Consider the following 8021-nt stretch of genomic DNA (forward strand, 5'->3'; position numbering starts at 1 on the left):
CCGCCGCACGAGCGGGGAGCCTGACATGGGGCTCGACCCTGAGATCATGACCTGAGCTGCAAACTAGAGGGGAACACTTAACGACTGAGCCACCCAGTCGCCCCTGGTTACAATGGTTTTGTGCTTGTAGTGAGAACTTCTAAGATTTCTCTCTTAGCAATTGTAATAACTCGTTTCTTTCATTTTATTCTCTTGTTTTAAACATTTAAGAAAAATTTGAACTTGTCTCCTATTTCACTAATATGCTGTTTTTATGTTAGCCAGTTTTACATTTTCTCCTTTCATGCCGTTTTAAATTTTTCACTAAATGTTTCCATTTATGTGCAGTTTAACATGATTTCAGATATAGGTATGTTTTTTTGTAAGGACTAATACAGTTTCGTGGACACAATGACTTCTTGAAACTTGTTGAAAACTCAAAATATTACATTATCTATACTAATTTACGGGTTCCTTGAATTTGTTAGCCAGGAAATCATTAGTTTTGATTCTGCACCGTGATCTCTCATTTGAACTTCATCATATACTCATGATTTTTAAAAAAAATTATGGGGCGCCTGGGTGGCTCAGTCGGTTAAGCGTCTGCCTTCGGCTCAGGTCATGATCCCAGGGTCCTGGGATTGAGTCCCACGTCGGACTCCCAGCTGAGCAGAGACTCTGCTTCTCCCTCTGCCCCTTGTGATGGCTCTCTCTCTCTCTCAAATAAATACACATTTAAAAAAATTATATATTTATCTTTACAGAACGAAGTCTGCATTTGTCCACACTGGCAGATGAAGTGAGTTTGGTAAGTAATCCATGTCCATTTCTGAACACTTTATGCCTACACGAAAATGAAGGTGAAGTTTCACATTGTTAATCTTCTGGATCAGAAATCCAGAACCTCAGAAGCCAGAGGTTTATGTGTGACGGTGGGATGCAGGGAAATAAGACATGGGGGTCAAAGTGCTCAGATATGGTTGCGTAGACAGCCTTTTCTCTGTCCGGAAGAGTTTCTCTACATGTTTTGTTTGGCAGCCAGCAGTTAGGAACATGTTGTCAGTTGTATGACGAGGGATTATGTGGCTCAGATGCCCCTCAGTTTACCCTCTGGCCAAGAAGTTCTTCCACAGCTTTCGATAAGCTCTGGTTGCCTTTTTCATTTCAACTGCTTCAGCAGTTGAAAATGTTCAGTTCAGTTCAAGTGCTTCACCTTATAACCTAGGGTCTTGTGCATTCACCCCCTTGTCTTATTCATCTTCTTTCAACAGGACGTTAGAAGGGATATGATGTAGTCCTTTGTCCATTGTCCCATCTGTGATATATTTAGTAGAAAGTATAGTTGAAAGTCCAGACATTTTTGACATGTACATGATATCCTTCCCTAATTTTCATTATTTATGCTTTATTTTCCTATTCTCTTGCTCACTTTGTGGAGTAAGAGGGCTGGAAGATGTCATATTCTTTGTCTTAATCACATTAGGGATCATAAACATTCAGTCCTTTGCAGATTACATCTGCTTAAACTGGAAAATCTAAAACAACAGGAGCAAAAACCAAACCAAACCAAACCAAAACCAAAACCAAAACCAAAAACCCAGTCATTTTTGAGCTATATCAGAATATTTTTAGCTGTTAGTTTCCTAAATGTCTAAAATAATGTAAATTTAGAAGTAGTTTTAAGTGAGAGAATTAATAGTCGTATTTACCTTATATATGTGACTATCCTTGATTCAGGTAAGGATTTTTTTGATTTTTGAATTAATTTCTATGAAAAATCTTTCAAAATCGTCAACATTATGTAATAGTTAGTTACAGGTTTAACAAATTTACTTTATTGAAAATAATACGACAGTGTGAAGTTGAGAATGTTCAGTCACAGCGCATCTAAGGATAAATCCATTTTCCTTCCTGATCAGTATGTTGGGAGCATTTCTAACTTAAAGTGTTATAGCTGAGTGGTCATGGAAAATATACACATGGGATCCTGGATTTGTTAGCTGAGAAATACATAGTTCCTCAGTGTTTTAAACCAATAAGGCAGATATTCTTTAAATAAGCTATTTTGAATGTGTGGAGTGTGTGTCAGAGTTTCTGGGTATTTGTGAGTGGTGTGTCATTGAACTAATTGCCCAAACTCTTGTCATAAAGATAAGAGTTTTGTCTGAAGATCAGGGAGGGGGGGCATATAATTTTCCTTGTTTTTTTTTTTTAAAGATTTTATTTATTTATTCATGAAAGACAGAGAGAGAGAGAGGCAGAGGGAGAAGCAGGCTCCCAAGGAGCAGGGAGCCCGATGCAGGACTCGATCCCAGGACCCTGGGATCATGACCTGAGCTGAAGGCAGACGCTTAACCATCTGAGCCACCCAGGCGCCCTAATTTTCCTTGTTAACCAACAGTTTTTCTTTGGGCTGAGTCCAGCTTGCAGCTGCTTCTAAAATGTTACTCCCCGAATAGATGATGTGTCTTTTCTACTTATGCTTTGTTTATACATTTTATAAAATGTTACAAAATTTACCTGAGTAGATTGTAGATAAACCAGAAAATAGAGATTGCCAAAAAGAAAGTGGCCCCAAATTGATCCACTTAGAAATCTCTCCTGAGGGGTGCCTGGGTGGCTCAGTCGTTAAGCGTCTGCCTTCAGCTCAGGTCATGATCCCAGAGTCCTGGGATCGAGCTCTGCATCAGGCTCCCTGCATGGCTGGGAGCCTGCTTCTCCCTCTTCCTCTGCACCTCCCCCCGCCGCCGTGTCAAATAAATAAATAAAATCTTAAAAAAAAAAAAAAATCTCTCCTGCTGCCTATGTATATATTTACATGTACTTCTTTTGACCAAAGTGAGATCATACTAAAAAAACCTCTTTGTGACCTGTTTTAACTCACTAATATATGATGTTTCAACTAAGTTTTGTTTACCTTGTTTTTTTTAATTATTTTTAATTGTTATGTTAATCACCATACATTACATCATTAGTTTTTGATGTAGTGTTCCATGATTCATTGTTTGTGCATAACACCCAGTGCTCCACGCACAACGTGCCCTCTTTAATACCCATCACCAGGCTAACCCATCCCCCCACCCCCTCCCCTCTAGAACCCTCAGTTTGTTTTTCAGAGTCCATCGTCTCTAATGGTTCGTCTCCCCCTCCGACTTACTCCGCTTCATTCTTCCCCTCCTGCTATCTTCTTCTTTTTTTTTTCTTAACATATATTGCATTATTTGTTTCAGAAGTACAGATCCGTGATTCATCAGTCTTGTACAATTCACAGTGCTCACCATAGCACATACCCTCCCCAATGTCTATCACCCAGCCACCCCATCCCTCCCACCCCCACCACTCCAGCAACCCTCAGTTTGTTTCTTGAGATGAAGAATTCCTCATATCAGTGAGGTCATATGATACATGTCTTTCTCTGATTGACTTATTTCACTCAGGATAACACCCTCCAGTTCCATCCACGTCATTGCAAATGGCAAGTCCTCATTCCTTTTGATGGCTGCATAATATTCCATTGTGTATAGATACCACCTCTTTATCCATTCATCTGTCGATGGACATCTTGGCTCTTTCCACAGTTTGGCTATTGTGGACATTGCTGCTATAAACATCGGGGTGCGTGTACCCCTTCGGATCCCTACATTTGTATCTTTGGGGTAAATACCCAGTAGTGCAATTGCTGGATCGTATGGTAGCTCTATTTTCAACTGTTTGAGGAACCTCCATACTGTTTTTCAGAGGGGTTGCACCAGCTTGCATTCCCACCAACAGTGTAGGAGGGTTCCCCTTTCTCCGCATCCCTGCCAACATCTGTCCTGTCCTGACTTATTAATTTTAGCCATTCTGACGGGTGTGAGGTAGTATCTCATTGAGGTTTGGATTTGGATTTCCCTGATGCTGAGCGATATTGAGCACTCTTTCATGTGTCTGTTGGCCATTGGATGTCTTCTTTGGAAAAATCTCTGTTCATGTCTTCTGCCCATTTCTTGATTGGATTATTTGTTCTTTGGGTGTTGAGTTTGATAAGTTCTTTATAGATTTTGGATACCAACCCTTTATCTAATATGTCATTTGCAAATATTTTTCCCATTATGTCTGTTGTCTTTTGGTTTTGTGGACTGTTTCTTTCGCTGTTGAAAAGCTTTTTATCTTGATGAAATCCCAATAGTTCATTTTTGCCCTGGCTTCCCTTGCCCTTGGCGATGTTTCTAGGAAGAAGTTGCTGCGGCTGAGCTCGAAGAGGTTGCTGCCTGTGTTCTCCTTTAGGATGTTGATGGACTCCTGTCTTACATTTAGGTCTTTCAACCATTTGGAGTCTATTTTTGTGTGTGGTGTCAGGAAATGGTCCAGTTTCATTCTTCTGCATGTGGCTGTCCAATTTTCCCAACACCATTTGTTGAAGAGACTGTCTTTATTTCATTGGACATTCTTTCCTGCTTTGTCAAAGATGAGTTGACTAGTTAAGGGTCCATTTCTGGGCTCTCTATTCTGTTCCATTGATCTATGTGTTTGTTTTTGTGCTAGTACCATACTGTCTTGATGATGACAGCTTTGTAATAGAGCTGGAAGTCCGTAATTGTAATGCCGCCGGCTTTGCTTTTCTTTTTCAACAATCCTCTGGCTATTTGGGGTCTTTTCTGGTTCCATACAAATTTTAGGATTATTTGTTCCATTTCTTTGAAAAAAGTGGATGGTATTTTGATGCGGATTGCATTGAAAGTATAGATTGCTCTAGGTGGCATTGACATCTTCACAATGTTTGTTCTTCCAATCCATGAGCATGGAACGTTTTTCCATTTCTTTGTGTCTTCCTCAATTTCTTTCATGAGTATTTTATAGTTTTCTGAGTACAGATCCTTTGCCTCTTTGGTTAGATTTATTCCTAGGTATCTTATGGTTTTGGGTGCAATTGTAAATGGGATCGACTCCTTGATTTGTCTCTCTTCTGTCTTGTTGGTGTATAGGAATGCCACTGATGTCTGTGCATTGATTTTATATCCTGCCACTTGGCTGAATTCCTGTATGAGTTCTAGCAGTTTTGGGGTGGAGTCTTGTGGGTTTTCCACATACAGTATCATATCATCTGCAAAGAGTGAGATTTTGATTTCTTTGCCAATTTGGATGCCTTTTGTTTCTTTTTGTTGTCTGATTGCTGTGGCTAGGACTTCTAATACTATGTTGAATAGCAGTGATGATAGTGGACATCCCTGCCGCGTTCCTGACCTTAGGGGAAGAGCTCTCAGTTTCTCCCCATTGAGAATGATATTCGCTGTGGGTTTTTCATAGATAGCTTTTATGATATTGAGGTAGGTACCCTCTATCCCTATACTCTGAAGAGTTTTGATCAAGAAAGGATGCTGTACTTTGTCAAATGCTTTTTCTGCATCTATGGAGAGGATCATATGATTCTTTTTCTTTCTTTTGTTAATGTATTGTATCACGTTGATTGATTTGCGGATGTTGAACCATCCTTGCAGCCCAGGGATAAATCCCACTTGGTTGTGGTAAATAATCCTTTTAATGTACTGTTGTATCCTATTGGCTAGTATTTTGGTGAGAAGTTTTGCATCCATGTTCATCAAGGATAGTGGTCTGTAATTCTCCTTTTTGATGGGGTCTTTGTCTGGTTTGGGGATCAAGGTAATGGTGGCCTCATAAAAGGAGTTTGGAGGTTTTCCTTCCATTTCTATTTTTTGGAACAGTTTCAGGAGAATAGGTATTAATTCTTCTTGAAATGTTTGGTAGAATTCCTGTGGGAAGCCATCTGGCCCTGGGCTTTTGTTTGTTGGGAGATTTTTGATGACTGCTTCAATTTCCTTAGTGGTTATAGGTCTGTTCAGGTTTTCTATTTCTTTCTGGTTCAATTTTGGTAGTTGATACATCTCTAGGAATGCATCCATTTCTCCCAGGTTATCTAATTTGCTGGCATAGAGTCGCTCATAATATGTTCTTAGAATTGTTTGTATTTCTTTGGTGTTGGTTGTGATCTCTCCTCTTTCATTCATGATTTTGTTGATTTGGGTCACTTCTCTTTTCTTTTTGATAAGTCTGCCCAGGGGTTTATCAATCTTGTTACTTCTTTCAAAGAACCAGCTCCTAGTTTCGTTGATCTGTTCTACTGTTCTTTTGGTTTCTAGTTCATTGATTTCTGCTCTGATCTTTATGATTTCTCTTCTCCTGCTGGGTTTAGGCTTTATTTGCTGTTCTTTCTCTAGCTCCTTTAGGTGTAGGGTTAGGTTGTGTATTTGAGACCTTTCTTGTTTCTTGAGAAAGGCTTGTATTGCTATATACTTTCCTCTCAGGACTGCCTTTGCTGCATCCCAAAGATTTTGGACAGTTGTGTTTTCATTTTCATTGGTTTCCATGAATTGTTTTAATTCTTCTTTACTTTCCTGCTTGACCCATTCATTCTTTAGTAGGATGCTCTTTAGCCTCCATGTATTTGAGTTCTTTCTGACTTTCCTCTTGTGATTGAGTTCTAGTTTCAAAGCATTGTGGTCTGAAAATATGCAGGGAATGATCCCAATCTTTTGGTACCAGTTGAGACCTGATTTGTGACCTAGGATGTGATCTATTCTGAAGAATGTTCCATGGGCACCAGAGAAGAATGTGTATTCCGTTCCTATGGGATGGAATGTTCTGAATATTTATAATACAGGACATTTCATCATTTATAATGACTTAATTTAAAAAAAAAAAGCAGGTGTCATCTTAAAAATGTGTGAGAGCATGCATAGTTTTTCTGGAATCTCTAAGGATGTATGTTTAAAACAGTAGAGTACAGTTGCTACATGAAGAGCTTCTAAAGGCAGAAAAAAGGGGTTGAACTCTGAATCTGCCAGAACCTAGTTCTGTGACTCAAGCAAGTTGCTCTATCATTCTAAGCCTCAATTTCTTCATTAGAAAATAAGTAGATGGTACCTACTCATGAGGTTTCCTGAAATTTAACATTTAACTGGAATGAGTTTGCTTTACCACAGGAGATTGAAAGAGAATCATGTTATTATATTTCTTTTTTTTTTTTTTAAAGATTTTATTTATTTATTTGTCAGAGAAAGAGGGAGAGAGCACAGACAGGGGAAGTGTCAGACAGAGGTAGAAGCAGACTTCCCGCTGAGCAAGCAGTCCCCTGATGCGGGACTTGATCCCAGGACCCTGGGATCATGACCTGAGCTGAAGGCAGACGCTTAACCAACTGAGCCACTCAGGCATTCCACATTATTGTATTTCCTAAAAAGATGCAAAAAGTTGAATCTGGCTGGATGCCCAATATCAATTCCTTTTTCTTCCAAAAAGATGATTTAAAAAAATTTTTTTTTATGGTAGAGTGAAGGTATCAAGGAAAAGATTCTTTTTCCTGGGAGTTGTATAAGAACCTCAGAAGAAGAATACAGTTCTGACAACCTGGACGTGGGTCTTCAGCATATGCAGGCTATCTCTGGGGTCTTCAAATTGCAAGCTCACAATAGCATGAGATTTCTACTCTATTTTTGCCAAACATATGCTCAAGTTTCCTTTGATTTGGTTTTCAGCATTACAGCCCTTAAGGTTTAGATCCCAAGGTATCCATGTGTGTCCTCTACCCCCAAGAGAAGTTCTACCATATCCAAACCTGCTGTGTTGGAGATGAGCATTGGACCTTGCCACTTGCTAAAGACCATCCCCATCTTTTTTCTCTTAGAGAAGGCATACCAGAGTTGAGGCACTTCCATTCCACCATCATCCCTTTCTCCTTAAAGTAAATCTAGCCTAATACTCTTCCACAAATCTGCATTTTTCCCCAAAGGTCGAGATTTACCTCAGGGCTCCAGATTTAGATGCAAAAGTTTGGCCATCCCATCTTTAAGTGCATATGCAGCAAAGAGTTACCGCATCAGATCTCAGACTGCTATCCTTGGAAAGACCTGTTTGCAAGGTTGGGTCTTGGATGGCATTTGGTTGCTTGGATTTCTGGAGTGTTCCTGCCATTCCACAATTCATAGAAGACTGGCTCAGTGTGCTTCATCTGTTTGTGCAAACAATATGGTTTATCTGGAACACCT

The sequence above is a fragment of the Zalophus californianus genome, chromosome 5 (assembly GCF_009762305.2).
Source record: "Zalophus californianus isolate mZalCal1 chromosome 5, mZalCal1.pri.v2, whole genome shotgun sequence".
NCBI lineage: Eukaryota > Metazoa > Chordata > Mammalia > Carnivora > Otariidae > Zalophus > Zalophus californianus.